Source organism: Xiphophorus hellerii, chromosome 16 (genome assembly GCF_003331165.1).
Source record: "Xiphophorus hellerii strain 12219 chromosome 16, Xiphophorus_hellerii-4.1, whole genome shotgun sequence".
Taxonomy (NCBI): Eukaryota; Metazoa; Chordata; class Actinopteri; order Cyprinodontiformes; family Poeciliidae; genus Xiphophorus; species Xiphophorus hellerii.
This window is the reverse complement of record NC_045687.1, coordinates 15473156-15488203: the sequence shown is the minus strand read 5'-3', so window position 1 is coordinate 15488203 and position 15048 is coordinate 15473156. Positions and strand designations below refer to the sequence as shown.

General features: G+C 37.2%; 1 protein-coding gene across 1 annotated transcript in view; it reads left to right on the top strand.

Annotated features, from left to right (window-relative positions):
- Positions 1-15048, top strand: part of elfn2b (extracellular leucine-rich repeat and fibronectin type III domain containing 2b) — a 70263-nt gene that overhangs the window by 15712 nt on the left and 39503 nt on the right. Inside the window, exon 2 of the mRNA XM_032587737.1 lies at positions 3598-3824. The gene's annotated coding sequence lies outside the window, so the exon portion shown is untranslated. The remainder of the gene's footprint in view (positions 1-3597; positions 3825-15048) is intronic.

Genomic DNA, 15048 nt, shown 5'->3' with positions numbered 1-15048 from the left:
GTTTCCTTTATTCAATCAATTTCAAGATTTTATAAATTTTTATGTATTATTTTAATTCATGGTCTAATATTACACCAAATCCACAATGGTGAATGTATGTATGTATGTATGATTTCCTTAAAAGCAAAAAAAAGAGAAGTAGTGACTGGCAGAATAATTGCACCTTTAATAATCAAACTAAGTGGTAGCTGGTCAAATAAAGGCACTTCGTATCACTCTTGCTATAACGGGGGAAAACACTCTTCATGCTTAATTTCCCGTTTGCCATGTATTATTTTACTGCAGTGCTCACAGTATCTAGAAGTAAATAACACTAGAAATAATTTCAAGCAGAAATAGGCTTTTCTCTTCTCGTATATATAATTTACTTACATTTTTATTTCCTCTCTTCTACCATTTTCTGCCAAAGGAGGTCTATGGCCTTCCTGTGTCTACTTAAACTACAACTCCAGATAGCATAGCCCATTAGTGTAACCCAACCATTAGAAAAGGAAACTGATGACAGCATCTTGCTGTGAGTAAGGCTGTTTGTTTCTGTGTACGTTCATGACTGATTCATTTCAAACCTCCTCATTGTGTCAGCAGCTGTTTCCCCTTGATGTGATTATAGGTGGGAGAGGAAGAACAGGACCAGAGCGGAGAGAGACAAGATGATACATATGTGTCGACTCAGGAAATTTAGGCAGCAAAAGCAGTCCATGACTGCACACCTCCGTCCGTCAAGGTTTCACAAAAGTAAATCATGGCATCCAGATTCAAGGCTGGATTGGCATTAGAAGTTTTACACTTCTTAGTTACTGTGCATCTGACAAAAACTGAAAAAATCCTGGAAGTCTGTCCAGGGCAAACAAAGATTATCCTCTTGGCAGATATGGTAATGGTGGGCAATGTCCCAGTCTCTTGATGCAGTATGTGTCTGACTGAAGTTGCATAAGTAGTGATATCATGGTTAAGTAAATATTCATGTATCTGATCTACATGATTTGGCTATTTAAAGCACTCAGTGAAAGCTTGAGGAAGAAGTCCAAAATGGTGTCCATCTATTATTGACGATATAAATGAGAAGAGATAAAATACTTAAAATATATTGCTGAATGTAAGAAAAAGAAAGACCTTTATGTTGCTGGATCATAAAATTCAAGAGTACTACAATGTACAAACCATTGTTTGTGATATGTTACTTGGCACTGAGTGTGCCAAGAAACAATTGAACTCATAATTGAGCTTAATGATTTGTGTAAGAGCAGAAATACTTCTTATGGAGTTGTTTTTTACTGAGGAAATCTGGTGCCATAAAAGGTCAATTTAACTTAGCCTCCCAACTTCTCTGGCATGCGAAGCCGAAGTGAGACGGAAAGAATGTCTGGGAAATAAACTGTTTGGATAGATAAAAATAATAATTGGCTTGTTTTGCACTTTTGAAACGGAGCAAATGTTGGGGGTCAATAGGTCTGAATATTCCCAAAGAAACTCCAATACACACTCATTTAAAAGCTGATGGAATTCTTACATAAGGACACACGTCAAACACGGGCAGCAATGCTATTGGTCAAAACGTACCAACTTACACCAGTGAAAATGAGATTCTATAAAACAGAATGACTTTAAGAATACGAGGAGAGTTTGGGGAGATTTGGGGAGTTTTGACTTTGTACTGTAAGATGATCTGCGGAACAGTGTAATAAATCTCCACCCGCTGTGGCCTGCAGCAAAAGGACTCGTCCCTGAGTATTATTTCTTATCTATAAATATAATTAAGAGTTAAGACCTTTTTTGATCTTACATTTGCAACTGTGGTGACTTTTTTTAACACCCTCTTATTTTCCACTGGACTTACATTCTTCCATTGGCTGCTGTACTTTCAAAATATTTTCAAGTACTTTTGTGTTGCAACTCCTGTGAGATTCAGAAAAGTCTAATTAGCATCACTTAAAATGATGCAGAGATATTATTATGTTTTCCTTTACTTGGTGTTAGCAAAATAATGTTATTTTTTTTATTCGAGGAAGATGTGCTTGATGCAACTCATCCAAATACTGCCATAAAGAACAAATGAGAACAGAATGTGCAACAATCCAGCCTCTGATTCCAGACACTGTTTCTTGTTTTGAAGCACTGTGATGTGATGCAAAAGTAATGACAAAGTGGCTCAAAAATTAACCCACTTAAAGACTAGAAAACTGCCCAGATGTTAAACAACTGGAAAACTATGGAGAACTCTCATGAGAAGCAGGTTGATAAAAAGGAGCCAACAAATTAAGATCAACACTGAGCACTAATTAGTCAAGAACAGGTCACCTTCAGTCAGGACTTGACCTGGACGTTTATACTCCGCATGTGTGAAAAAGCTTAGAAGTGGTGTGAAACGGTGGTCGACAGTATGAAAACATGCTTTCTTTATACATTTTAATTACATTTTCCTTCAGTTTACTCCAGCAAAATTGTACCAAAAATAATATATCTACAAAAACAGCATGTGTTTCTGTTACTTAAAAAGAAACTTTGGCCATGACGGTACATTCGCCGCATAAAAAGGCACAAGGATCGAACTCGAAATTATTGCTAAAACTGAGACTTTATGCTTGAGTCCCTTTAGGGTAGCTGGCCAGGCTACTCCTAACTGATTTAGACTGTGTATATATGTGCACCACAGAGTGGGTAAAGGTGCTGATGGGAAAGGGAAAAAGACAGCAAGAGACCATTCCAGAGAGGAAGAACTGAAAGTGCGAGCCCCACAGAGATAGACTGACAAAGTAGTGGACTGTGTGTGCCACTTTCTCTGACAGTTATTTGCAGGAATTGTTCATAGACAGCAAATGTTCTGTGTGCTGATGGCTGGAGGTGTTTTGAGACAGGTCTTCTGCTCTGTGATTGAAACAGAAGATAGGTAGCGCCTCATTTTATACAGTACCACTGTCAGTGGAGCTATCTGCCACTGTGTACCCTTCTGATTCATCATCAACTGTAATTGTCATTATTATTCTTATCCTACTTTCCTGCCCCCTTGGTGGTAATTTAAATAAATACGCTGGCAGAAGTGTGTAAAAAGTAGTAGAGAAGGCAAAGAGTAAGAGCTAATAGAGAAAGAAAAGGGACATTAAATAGACTTTATATTGGCTGTATAATGCACTTTTCTATACGTCCTTGGAGGGCAAAAGAATTCAGCATCCTTTTAAGTTGGTCAGTGCTCTTAAACTGTCTTGGAGTTTTGTTTCGCATTAAATTTTAATGTTCGCTCTACTCTAAATATTTACGTTTTTACTCCCATGTAAGATATATGTAGTTGAACTGCAATATATTTAGTTCCACTAGAACTTTGAAGTTTTGTTGCAATATCACACTTTGTAAAAAAAAAAAGAAAAAAGAATGTATTTGGAGATTTTGCACAAACACAAAATATTTTAGTTCAAATACTAACACAATTAATAGCAATACCAAAGTCCAATCTGAGGGAACTGCACAGCAGGAGAAGTAAAAGGTGGTCTGAAGAATTTATGACTTTTGCAGTCTCTTGTATTCCAATATTACCAGAAATTAAAAATGTATGAAATGGCACTCTTTTTTTATATGTATATCTGCATTTTATTTTATTTCCAGGCTGAGATGTCTCTCATGTGAGCCACACGGCACAACCACAGAGGGGCCGTAGAAAGTCCAAGAACAGCGAAGCAACTCGCAAAAACTTTCCAGCGCAAGCTAACTTGTCAAACGTTGGAAAATCTGCCTCCCTGGGTTTCCCCAGAAAGGATACACACAAATAAATCCAGGGAGTGCTGTGAAAACGTCACTGAGGAGTGGGAAGAGACACCGAAAATATAAAACAGGTAGGGGTGGATTTTTTAATTTTCTTTAGCTGACAAAGATGTTTTCTTAAATATATTTTTCTTTTACATGAACGAAAACATTGATTAAAGTTTTAAATGGCTCCCCATAAGTGAAGCACGCCTACTTGGTGCTCCTGGTAAAGTTGTGTGAAAGGCCTTAAAAATAAGTTTGGATTTCACACCAGAAACACAACGTCACACCAAAACAATAGCAAGTGTTTGTGTATGTTATGGCAAGACAGAAAAGTGTGTTTTGGGAAGATGAACTTGGGTCTTCATCAGTCTTTTTATTTGAAACTTTTTAATTATTGGTCTGACTGTTGAGATGGTCCAATTTAGACAATGAGCTGTTTTCTTAGCCATTAGTTTAAGTTGTGTTATTATTCTTTTTATTAGTGCCAAATATGGTGGGAGCAAAGATTTCTGTTTGAAGGAAAAAATGCTGCTTTGTGATTGTCTTTTTAAATCAGTAAAAATTATAATTAATGGCTGTTTTTTGTGTCAGTGCAAGATTATGATGCTACAAGTAAGGTTATCAACCATTTCTTTCCAGAAAATCCAATATAAAGGTTGCCTCACTATCCTCTCTAAAGACGAATTCACCACACTCAGCCTCTTGTTTGAAATGCTTTAAAAGTAACATATGTTATGATCTTAAAATAAGATTAGATCCAACTAAACTTTCACACATATGGCCTCTGATTCTTTTTGAAGTTCCTTGCCAGCGTGTGCATAGTCCTGTGTCTTTGTATGATAGTCAGAATCTCACACACATATTGTCTTGCTGTGCGTACGGGGGCGTGAGCGTGCATATGTATCTATGACGGATTTGGCATGAGGTGCAGCATTCGTTAGTGTCTCCTTAAACATATATTTTGCCACAGTTCCTGCATTTATTGTGCCTCTTTTACTGGCAGCACTGTGATTAGTGTCGACAGTATTCAACCTACCCTGTGCTATTATATTCTTTGTGCACATATGTGAGTGCACTGCGTATGTGCCAGGAAGAGATAAAGTAAAAGCAGTAATTGTTGTAATTATTCTTTCCCCGATCTCTTTACGCCTACTGTGATGGTGGAGAATCTAGCTCTAAGAGAATCTAACGCTGTGGCAAGCAATCCATCCAAATTTATTCACACTTGTGAGCACGCCAGCTTATGGCGCTCATTACTGGTCATTATGTTAATTGCTAATGTCAGGAAGAGAGTCAGAGTTCCTGACAGAAGCGCAAAAAAAATAAATAAAAAAATTCCAAAATATAATCCCTCTTAATCAAAACTCAATTGATCTTTAAAAGAAACTGCATTGAATGTATAATTTTAAACAAATTTGGTGTAAAGCTGCACTTCTTTTAAGTGTGGACGTAAATTAATATTTCGAAAGGCAAATTCAAGAAGGGTGTGTTCACGTCCAAGGAGATAAAACTAAAACCCATTTGTTCCGTTTCTCTGGTGGCCATCTAATGCAGCTCTGTTGCCGAGCGTCATCCCAGATGCTACTGTAAAACAAACGCCTGAGATCAGACAGCGCGTGCACCCCAACTGACCCTAAGGTCGGCATTAATGTTTTATTTTCTTAGCTGCTTGGTGCATATTAAAACTTGAACTGTGTCCTGAGAAAAAAGCTCATATGCAACCTGCAGGAGATAACCTCCTCTGAACTGTTTATCTCAACACAGAGTCTCTCCTTGTGTTCAGCGGCCATGACTGCAGTGGAAGTATCAGGAGACGTAGACTTTAATACCACATAAGTGTTATGTGGTTTGCTCTGGCTTTATGGGAGGTTATTGGGAGGCAGTGGTTTTTAGTCCTGCATAGAAAGGATTGTGAGCCACTAAACAAGCCTCAAGACCCTCCTTAGGGTTTTGGCCCTAAAAATATAGTGGAAGCTGTAGTTTTGTTAATTAATAGAGCAGGGACTTATTCAATTCAGACCAAAGATCTAAATGCTGAGATCAATTTAAATGTATAATGAAAGCAGACAAATTTAAGCTTTTTTTTTTTAACCAATTTCTCCAAAATCATCATAAACTAAATGTTCTGAAGAAGTGCTATGTGTGTGTTTTTTTGTTTGTTATACTTTTCTGTCTTGAATGCTTAGATTTTTCAAATCTAAATATTAGAGTTGTTTTATTGAGCATTTAAAAAAAATCCTCAATAAATTAAAGTTTGTTCACCCAATTCTTATTTTTAAAGTCACTGACATTGTAGGGAGTCAATCATACCACTCTGAAAAAAAGAAGAATAGCTCAAATGCATTCTTAAAAGGTTATTGTGAATAACCAAGACATTATTCCTTACTTTGTTTTCTCAAGGTTACGCTCTCAGTTCAGTCTTCCTGCTTTGAAAATGTTAAATATTTTCCCTCTGCGATTGTGTCATTAAAACAACAGCGGCAGTACTTCTTTGTTGCAATGGGTTCAACACACAACCCATGCTCACAAAAGGAGATGAACAGATTTCTAGTTGTTTATTACCGCAAACTCTGTTAGAGGTTGTCAGCAAGTGTAACCGTGGCAAACTGACGTCTTAAACAGGTTTATTTACCCGGCCGATCCCTTAATGCCAGGAAAATTCATGTTGTTGGTGAAGCAGAATAACAAACAGCATTTGGGTCAGCATTTGCTGCAGAGGCATTAACATGAGTTACAACACTTTTTTTCTGGGCTCTGGCTGAGAATATTTCCACAAAAAAATACAACAAAGGTAAAAGGACAAGATAAGAATAAAATGTGCAACAAATATTGCATAAACACTTTTTTTTTTCCCCCTAAGTGATGTTGACTGTAGCTTTTAAAGTGAATCCAGTGAAGTCACTGTCTAAGCTCCTTTGGAAAAAGAGAATGCAACAATGCTGGTCGAACCTAATCTGTGCTACATTTTAAATCAAGGCTTTTAGATTTCGAGCAGTGGGCGAGAAGAGTTGCTTTTAGCAGCTGAAAATAAATTCTGCTCTTAAATCACGAGATGCGCAAGGGAACCAAAACGTTCCTTTTCATGTAAAGCACCGCTGTTGTTCTAAAGTGTGGGTTAAACTAGAATATGTGTGCTTGCTTTTTCGCAAACATGTAGATATCAATGTAATGAATAAATGAGCCAGATTTTGGAAAGAGTGTTTATGAATTTAAAATCCAGCTAAGTCATTCAAAGATTTCTGGAAAAGGAGAGCTCTTTTAGGCGATTGTCTCCGAGAGCTAAAGACCACATCAGAGCTGTGTGTAAGAGACAAGTTTTACAGCATATTTTAGATTTAATGAAACAAAGAAAATTGTCCAAACTTCACATTAAGGAAAAAAAACAAAACAACTAATAATCTTCTTTTGATTCTAACCACCTCTTCTTATGCTACCTAACTTCTAGCCAACATGTACCACTCCTCGGCACTAAAATGACAAAGGTGCTGATGTCAGAAAAAGCACCAAGCAATATTTTTTTTAAAGTGGCACATGATCTAGCTACAATTAATTACATCTTTTGAACTAAAATATCCAAAAACATTCATCTATCCATCCATCCATCCATCCATCCATCCATCTAGCCATCCATCCACTATACCTGCTTATCAGTGCAGGGCCGCAGGGGGACTGGCTAAAGGGTGTAACATCCTGGACAGATTGCCAGTCCATCACAGGTCAACACAGAGACATACCCAACAAACAGCCGTGTGCTCGCACAGTTGGCCTGCTGTCATCACCCTTGGCTCCTGGAGGCATGCCTCAGTTCACCTGCGACCCTGAACAGCACTGAGTGGGTATAAAAGATGGATGGACGGGTGGATGTTGCCTCGTAACATCCTCTACTCTTCTGTGTAGACCAGGGGTTTAAGCAAAGACTGTGGCGAACATCCATTTCAAATATACTCTCCTGGCATGAATAGTGTCCTTGCATGCACCACCAGTCAGCATGAGCTGCAGCTTCTCAGTGGGAGCCTGTAGTGTTGTCTCGTTCCAGGGAAATCCTGAAATCACTGAAGCAGCTCGTATTTCCCTGTTCAAAAGAAATCCTTTCTTGAATACCAGAGCCACTACGATGTAGACAATTTTGCCTGAAGTTAAGGGTGTGTTTTCATTTTTGCACATTGTTGGCTGAAAGGACGGCAGGTAGGCCAGTAATTTTGTGACTTCTACGGAACGGGAAAAAAGGAAGAGAAATTCTCCACGACACCTTTGTCTTATAAAACTCCAACATAAGGTAGTGATAAACATCCAAAATGGACAAGTACTTTAATTACAAGCCACTTAACGTGTCTCTTCCTGTAAAACCAGCCTGTTTATGAATTGATGTTTGAAATACCTACTGTAGGTATTTGATTTCTATTGTTGCTTCATGTGCTACATCACATGCATGATTTCTATTTGAACTTAACCCTGAGAAAATCCTGTAGTCAGTCACACAGCCTGACCCTCTGGTAAAATGATTCCTTTGTGATTGAATCACTGTCCCTGTCATGTTTAAGCCTGGAGTTCAGTGCTGGACCTTGACACTGTTATTTGCTACATTTTTTTTTTTTAAAACCATAGTTCTACTTGGATTTACGTGAAAGCAGAACAGCCTCTTGGTTGATCCTAAAGGAGGTTTTGAGTTTGGCAGAGTGCATAAAAATTCCTGATGCACTGAGAGATAAAAGAGAGCAATAAAAGGAAGCTGCTGTCGTTCCACAGATTAATAACAATGGAGGAGAAGCTGGACTTTTAGTTCTTCCATAGATTCTCTATTCTTCTTGTTTTGTTTTCTTTCTTTGGTCACAGGATGAAAATGAACCTTCTCCCGTAGATTAACAAGTTTGTTAATTATCAATCATGAATAAATTTCTTATTATAGAGTTCCAGCAGTATCATAGAAATGTAGTGTAATCAGCATCATGCACAAAACCCATCGTCATTTATGTTAAAGAGACATTCAGACACAGCATGGTTTCAATGAAAGACCAGATGCATAATTACTGATGACCTTATAGGATGTTAAGTGTTTTTCCTCATTGGGTTAGGTGGTAACATTTAAAAATACATTAAACTTGTCTGCCAAATGTCCATCAAATGATTGGCATTCTGTCAGCAATTTTCTGCTCGGTGTAAATAGTCAAAACCTCAAAGAAAAAAAAACAAACAAACAATGGCCTTAGCCCACAAAGGCCTAAGATGAAGAGAAAGAGCTTCTGGCTTTTATTTATTTATTTTTTTCCCCTTTTATTTTACAATTCTTTTATATTAGTTGGTATTGACCATGCTTTTCATGTGGATTTAGTTTTACGTGTTTGAACACCCAAAAGAAAAAAAGTGTTTTGTGGGATTTGAAAAGGAAGTAGATAAAAGAAAACTCTCAAAGGACTTTTATAGATGTACAACTTATCTTATATCCTACCCAAATAATAATATCAATGGGCAAAACACTTTCATATAGAGAGTAGCAAACAATGTTGTTTCAAAAATTTTATGCCAGGAGCAAACATGAAGGGGTGCATGGGTGAGAAGAGGAAGGAGAGATATTCACTTTTTTTAAAATTTCTTTTTATTTACTAATCCAAGTTCTGCACTGTGTGTTGTGCACTTGTATTCTGCCCCCCACTTACTCTGATATCCCTAAATATGAGGAGGAAAGATAGAATAGAAATTTCTCTTGTTGTTCCTTAGTGACAAAAATCAAAATGAGAGACAAGCAAAGACTAATGTTGTTCTTAGTCTTTTCAGAAACCGTAATGTGTACAGATGGAACTACCCCTTGCAGAGTAAATGTCTGCTGATGGTGCCTGCCAGCCCGGGCCATGTATCGCATTCAGCTTGAAATCCGTCTAATGATGTCTAGGAACTTGGCAAGTGACGTGGAATCCCCAAGGGTTTATCCACAAAGCTGGAACGTGCTAGTGGAGATATCGGAGCAATGTGAACAAGTCTGACATTTTGTTGCCAGTTGTGTTTTCTCTAACCATGAGCTGTTTCAGGCATGAAAGCAGTTCCTGCTATTCTGCTTTGAGGAAGTTTTTGTCAAGTGGGACAAAAATTATACAGAGGAAAGAAAGTTCGGAGGCTGAAAGCGATAAATTTCCCCCAAACCATATGAACTTTTATTGACGTCTGGCTTTTGGAGCTCTTGTCTTACGCATGTGCAGCAAAACGAAACTGTGATCACCAGTGATGTGAATGCCAGTCATGACAAGATTGTAACAGTAACAGCCGGAGGGAGCTGTGGTGCAGGGACACAGTGATGCATAAATCCTTATACAGCACAGTTATTATTTTAAGTGCTGTCCAATATATATATATGTATATATATATATACCAGTTTCTTACCAGTTTAAGAAAGATTTAGAGTGTAGAATTATGCTTTGTCACATATACATATTTGTAACCAAATAAGAGGGAGCTCTGCTTCTTTTTAAGAGCTTTAAAGATTAATAGTGGATTCATACTGTGTGGACTTTGCTTGAGTGGCTTGGCTTTCACCCACACACTCACACCTACACCCTAAACACATCCATAGGTGGTAGAAGGCATCCTGCACTGCTGAAGTTAAACAGAATGGACCAAATGAAGAGACCCGAAAAATGACGGGTGAAAAGTTCATGCCGAATGAATCAAATGGGCAATTTATTTACCTTATTTTGTTGTTTTTGTTTTTAGCACTTTTTGAGCATCTCCATCATTTCTGAATCACCCCATTTTACCATCAATGTGGTAAATCCTGTTTTAAGTATGAGACACATTTTTTTTCTCCCCCCCAAAAACTAAACAAACTAAACTTGTCATCGGTAATGGGATTATTGACTGGATCGAAATAGAATTGAGAATTGGTAGATGCTATGTTTGTGTCTAGCTATGCATGTGTGTGTGTGTGTGTGTGTGTGACACATAAATGACGCATGTATTTCTGTGTACATATAACCATAGCAAAGAAAGAATATGGGAAGATGGTGTTGTTCTAGAATGTGGGTGTGTGTGTGTGTGTGTATGTGTTCAGCGCCGTCTTGAGTTTTGTTTTATTTTGTAGATGTTGCCTTTGAAGGATGGAAGGGATGAAGCGTAAAATTAGCCTGCAAACTTTCATGAATGGTGTGTCATCACTTAATGAGTTTTTGCTTTTACGTCTGCATGTCAAGGTGTTTTTCTATTTTAATTTGCTTTTCTCTACAGCCTGTGATTTTTTATTTTCTGTTTATGTAAATAAAAGAAAAAAGATGACTGCATTGTCATACCTAGTTAAGATCTAATGGCATTGTTAAACCAATGAAAACAGAAAGTCGTCTCTTAATTAATGTCATTGCAATAGCTGTTTCTCAGAGGTCTTGATCAGGATTTGTTTTGTTCCCTGACCAATCAGGGACATTTAAGTACATGCACTTTATAGCATTGTCCCTGATCAATGTTTCAATAAAACCAATGCCATAAAAATGATGTAGAATAACACTGTGTTACATCAGTTTTACAAGGTCTACATTAATTTTATGAACCTATATGCGATAAAATTAATGATTAGGAATGATCACAAGTTACATCCCCAATACTATCTGTTTTTTCAACGAGAGATATTTTGCACTAGCCAGGGCTGCTGACACAAAATAGGGTAGCTAGGTCAATGAAACTTTGTTAATGTTCTGACAACCAGTCAACTAAGACAGGTTCATAATCTGCCCCTGGAGATATTTCTGATGATATTTTATCATGTGCAGCAGTTTGCTAAAGTGCTAGGCTAGGAACCGTTAGCCTCTCATGTTCAGTTAATTGTGTGCAGACAGACAAAACTGTTTTCTTGTTTTATGACACATAGACTGGCTCAGAAAACCAAGGCTTTGTTACTTTAACACAATAAGGTCCACAACTTATATTACTGTGCACCACAAAATGAGCCCCGAATTTTCAAAAGGGCATGTAAAATGTGCTCAAGGGAGATTTCTGTGCCTGTGGGTGACATAAACGTAAAGACAGTAGATCAGTAGTAATTATCAGCTGCTGGGTTTCATCGGGGGATCATTTAAAAAAGCCTTGTTTGGCAACCCACGCCGATCAAACTGAGACATCCCCATCGACTATATCTGTTCCCACTTTTCAGCCCACAGTTAGATTTCTCTTCTGAAACAGTATGTGTAGCTATCCCTCCCTTTGGTGCACTCCCTTATCTTGTGAATCATATAACAGTTTAAACCTACTGATATCCAAGTAATTTGAATTATGCTTTGGTTAATTAATCAAATATTTTGTAATTAAAATGCAAGTTAAGTTAAGGTTTGTATAAGTTACTTTCTGATGTTGAATTACAAGTTTGTTCTGGTGTTTCTTACATTTTTTTCTGTTATATTCAAGCTACAAGATGTGGAATGTCTATTTTCATGTCTCATTTTAACCCCAAACAATTTGCTATGAAATCATTTGAAGTTGAATAGCATTTACTCAAACAGATTATAGCAAGATCTGTTGCCTGTTTAGTACTGAGGACGACTGTACATAAATCAGACTTTTAGTTTTAGTGATTAAAACTGGAAGTCATTCAAATCAAACCGGTTGGCAGTGGAGATAAAAGTTTTTTGTGCGGCGCAATTAAATTTTTTTCAGTGAAAAGTAACAGATCTGGCTCTGCTCTGATGCTGCACACTGGTACCTTGTTTGAATCTGCTGTGCAAGCTCAACTGAAACATGTGATATTGATCTAAATCTTTTAATATGTGCCTAACAGTGTGGAGTTGCAAAGGAAAAAATACATTGATTGGGTTGACCAGGTCCAAATGTTGCCATCTGAGCCTCAGTAATTTAACTCTTCCTGGATGAAAATCATCTGAAATGAAATTGTGAATTGATGGAACCAGCGGTGTCTTTGGGGCTTGAGCATTTTATGGCAGAAGTCTCAGTGGTTTTCTTGGTGGCTTCTCACAGGGGCCGTCACATCCCATCAAGCTGACCGGAGGGATTTGAAGTTGGCTGAACATGCCAGCAGTTTCTGTGGGCAAATTGGTGTCCTGCTGAGGGGGGACTCTACTTTAGGTGAATGTTGTTGACAACAGGGGGATTGTAATTGGTCTCCAAAAATGATTTGGTGGGTGGGTGGCAAGTGTCAAAGTCACATTTGTGTGGATGCCGGAATGCCGAGGAGAACGCCACATTGTAACAGGATGCCGTTCAACTCATTTGTTAGTATAACAGAAGAATGTTGCAGACGTATTTTTAGAAGAGATTTTAGATAGAAGGTATGGTGCAATGAGTTGCACAGATTGCTTCAGCAATTTACATTTCACAAAAAATCTCAAATCAAGGCGTATCACTTTTATACATTTAGATAGAAAGTATTCACAAGCCTTGATTTTTCTACATTTGGTTACATTAAACTTTTCATCTAAAATCGACACGAGTATGTTTTTTTCTTTCTTTTAAAAGAGATCCAAACAGTTCTGCAAGACAAAGCAAATATAACTTTTTCTTGCCAGCAACTTGTTAATCTGTTGCATTTTTTTAAGCATTTGTCATTTAGTCGTCTTTATTATGTTATCCTCAACTGTGCAACCTATTGTGTTTTGTATAGTTCCTCCTCTAGAAAAAAGGGTAAATGTTTGTTTAGACCGCCACAGTGTCAAAACACTGGGAGTAAAAAAAAGGAAATAATAAGATGTCTGCATTCCTTCTCTTACATATGTCACCCTGACACACACACATACACACGCCAGCGCACTAGCAGGTGCACAAAGACAAAAAAATAAATAAACCCGCTGAATTCTTCTCAGGTTCTTTCCTTCCTCACGACTCTGTCTCACCTAGTTTCACTCCCCTGCTTTTGCCTCCACCTGTGTTCTTACCTTTTCCACATCTTTGTTTAGAACAAATGTAGCGGCAAATTGTTGCTCTATGAAATGTCTGGCATTTAAAAATCATGCTCAAATTGGATTATGTCTTAAGCCTCTTTTTCCTAGATGTAGCATGTGTTTTGAGTTTAGAGAGAGGCTAAAAACCAGCACAGTTGCACAAAACTAGAAAAAAGCAAACACACATTTTAAAGGACATACTGAGAATGATTTTAAGATCCTTTAGATCCTTTTAATACTTACCAAAGTCTTTGCCTCACTTGTTTATCTGATGTGTTTTTATTGCAGGTACATCAGGTAACTTAATCTCTATTCAAATGCCTTCTAAGTGTAAAACAAAGCATATGGTGAAGCATATTCTTCAGCTCTATGCGCTCACCGTTTACAGTCATACATAACTGCAAGTAATATTTAAAAAAAACATTCAGCAGCTAATCTGTAACAATCGTGTCATTTTCCAGTTTGATAGCTATTACTCATCAGTCCCTGAGAGAAGTGCAGTAGTTTGAGATCAAGATATGAAGACAGCTTATTAACTCATAATGTTAATGGATCTAAAATGAGAAACGCTGTATGAAAATGCTCTTGTTATCCATGAGCATTTTACTACTTTAAGAAGATGTATCAAAATGTTATGATTGTGATCAGATGTTTTTTTTGTTTTTAAAAAACCCGCCGAATGTATTTACGTTTCCAGTTTCTGATGACTTTGCACATCTAGCTCTGATCTCCATGCAATAATATTCTGAACAACAAAAAGGCTTATACAGTCAAATCTAAGCTGCTAAACAATAACTCTAAATTATTACGTAATGAAAGCATTTGGTGACTTTGAATTTAATTTTAATTTCAATTAATAGTCAATGACTTTCTGTTTCTGTCAAATATAAATATGATGTAACAAAAAGCCCTTTCTCTTAGACATCCAGATTCCCAAATTTGATGCGAATAAAAATACTGAAGTAAACAGGGCAATCATCTAGAAAGCGAAACATCAAACATGGTCTCAATTTTTAGTAATACTTAGCATTGCTAATACATGATTTTCTTTTTTGATTGGGGTATAAATATATGTTTTAGCCACAAACACCAAGGTTTATTTTGTCACAGTGAACAGTGAGCAAGATGATAAAGGAGTTTTTTTTAAAAAAGCCTTAAAACTTAATATTTAGAGAACTGCACATTTTGGTTTAATTATGGTGGAGGATTTGTGATGCTGCAGGCCTGTTTCTCTTCAAAGAACCCCTAGGAACCTTGTTAAAATGCATCTACACCTCAATAAATATTACAGAGAAGACCACATCGGTGTCATAAAAAAAGAAATAAAAAACGTTCTACCTTCTACCTTCTTTCCTTACCATTACAAAAAATATCCTCCCTGTATTTTCATTTCTTATTTCATTTCGTTCTGCAACTTGTTTATATATGCATGAGTGCATTCAGA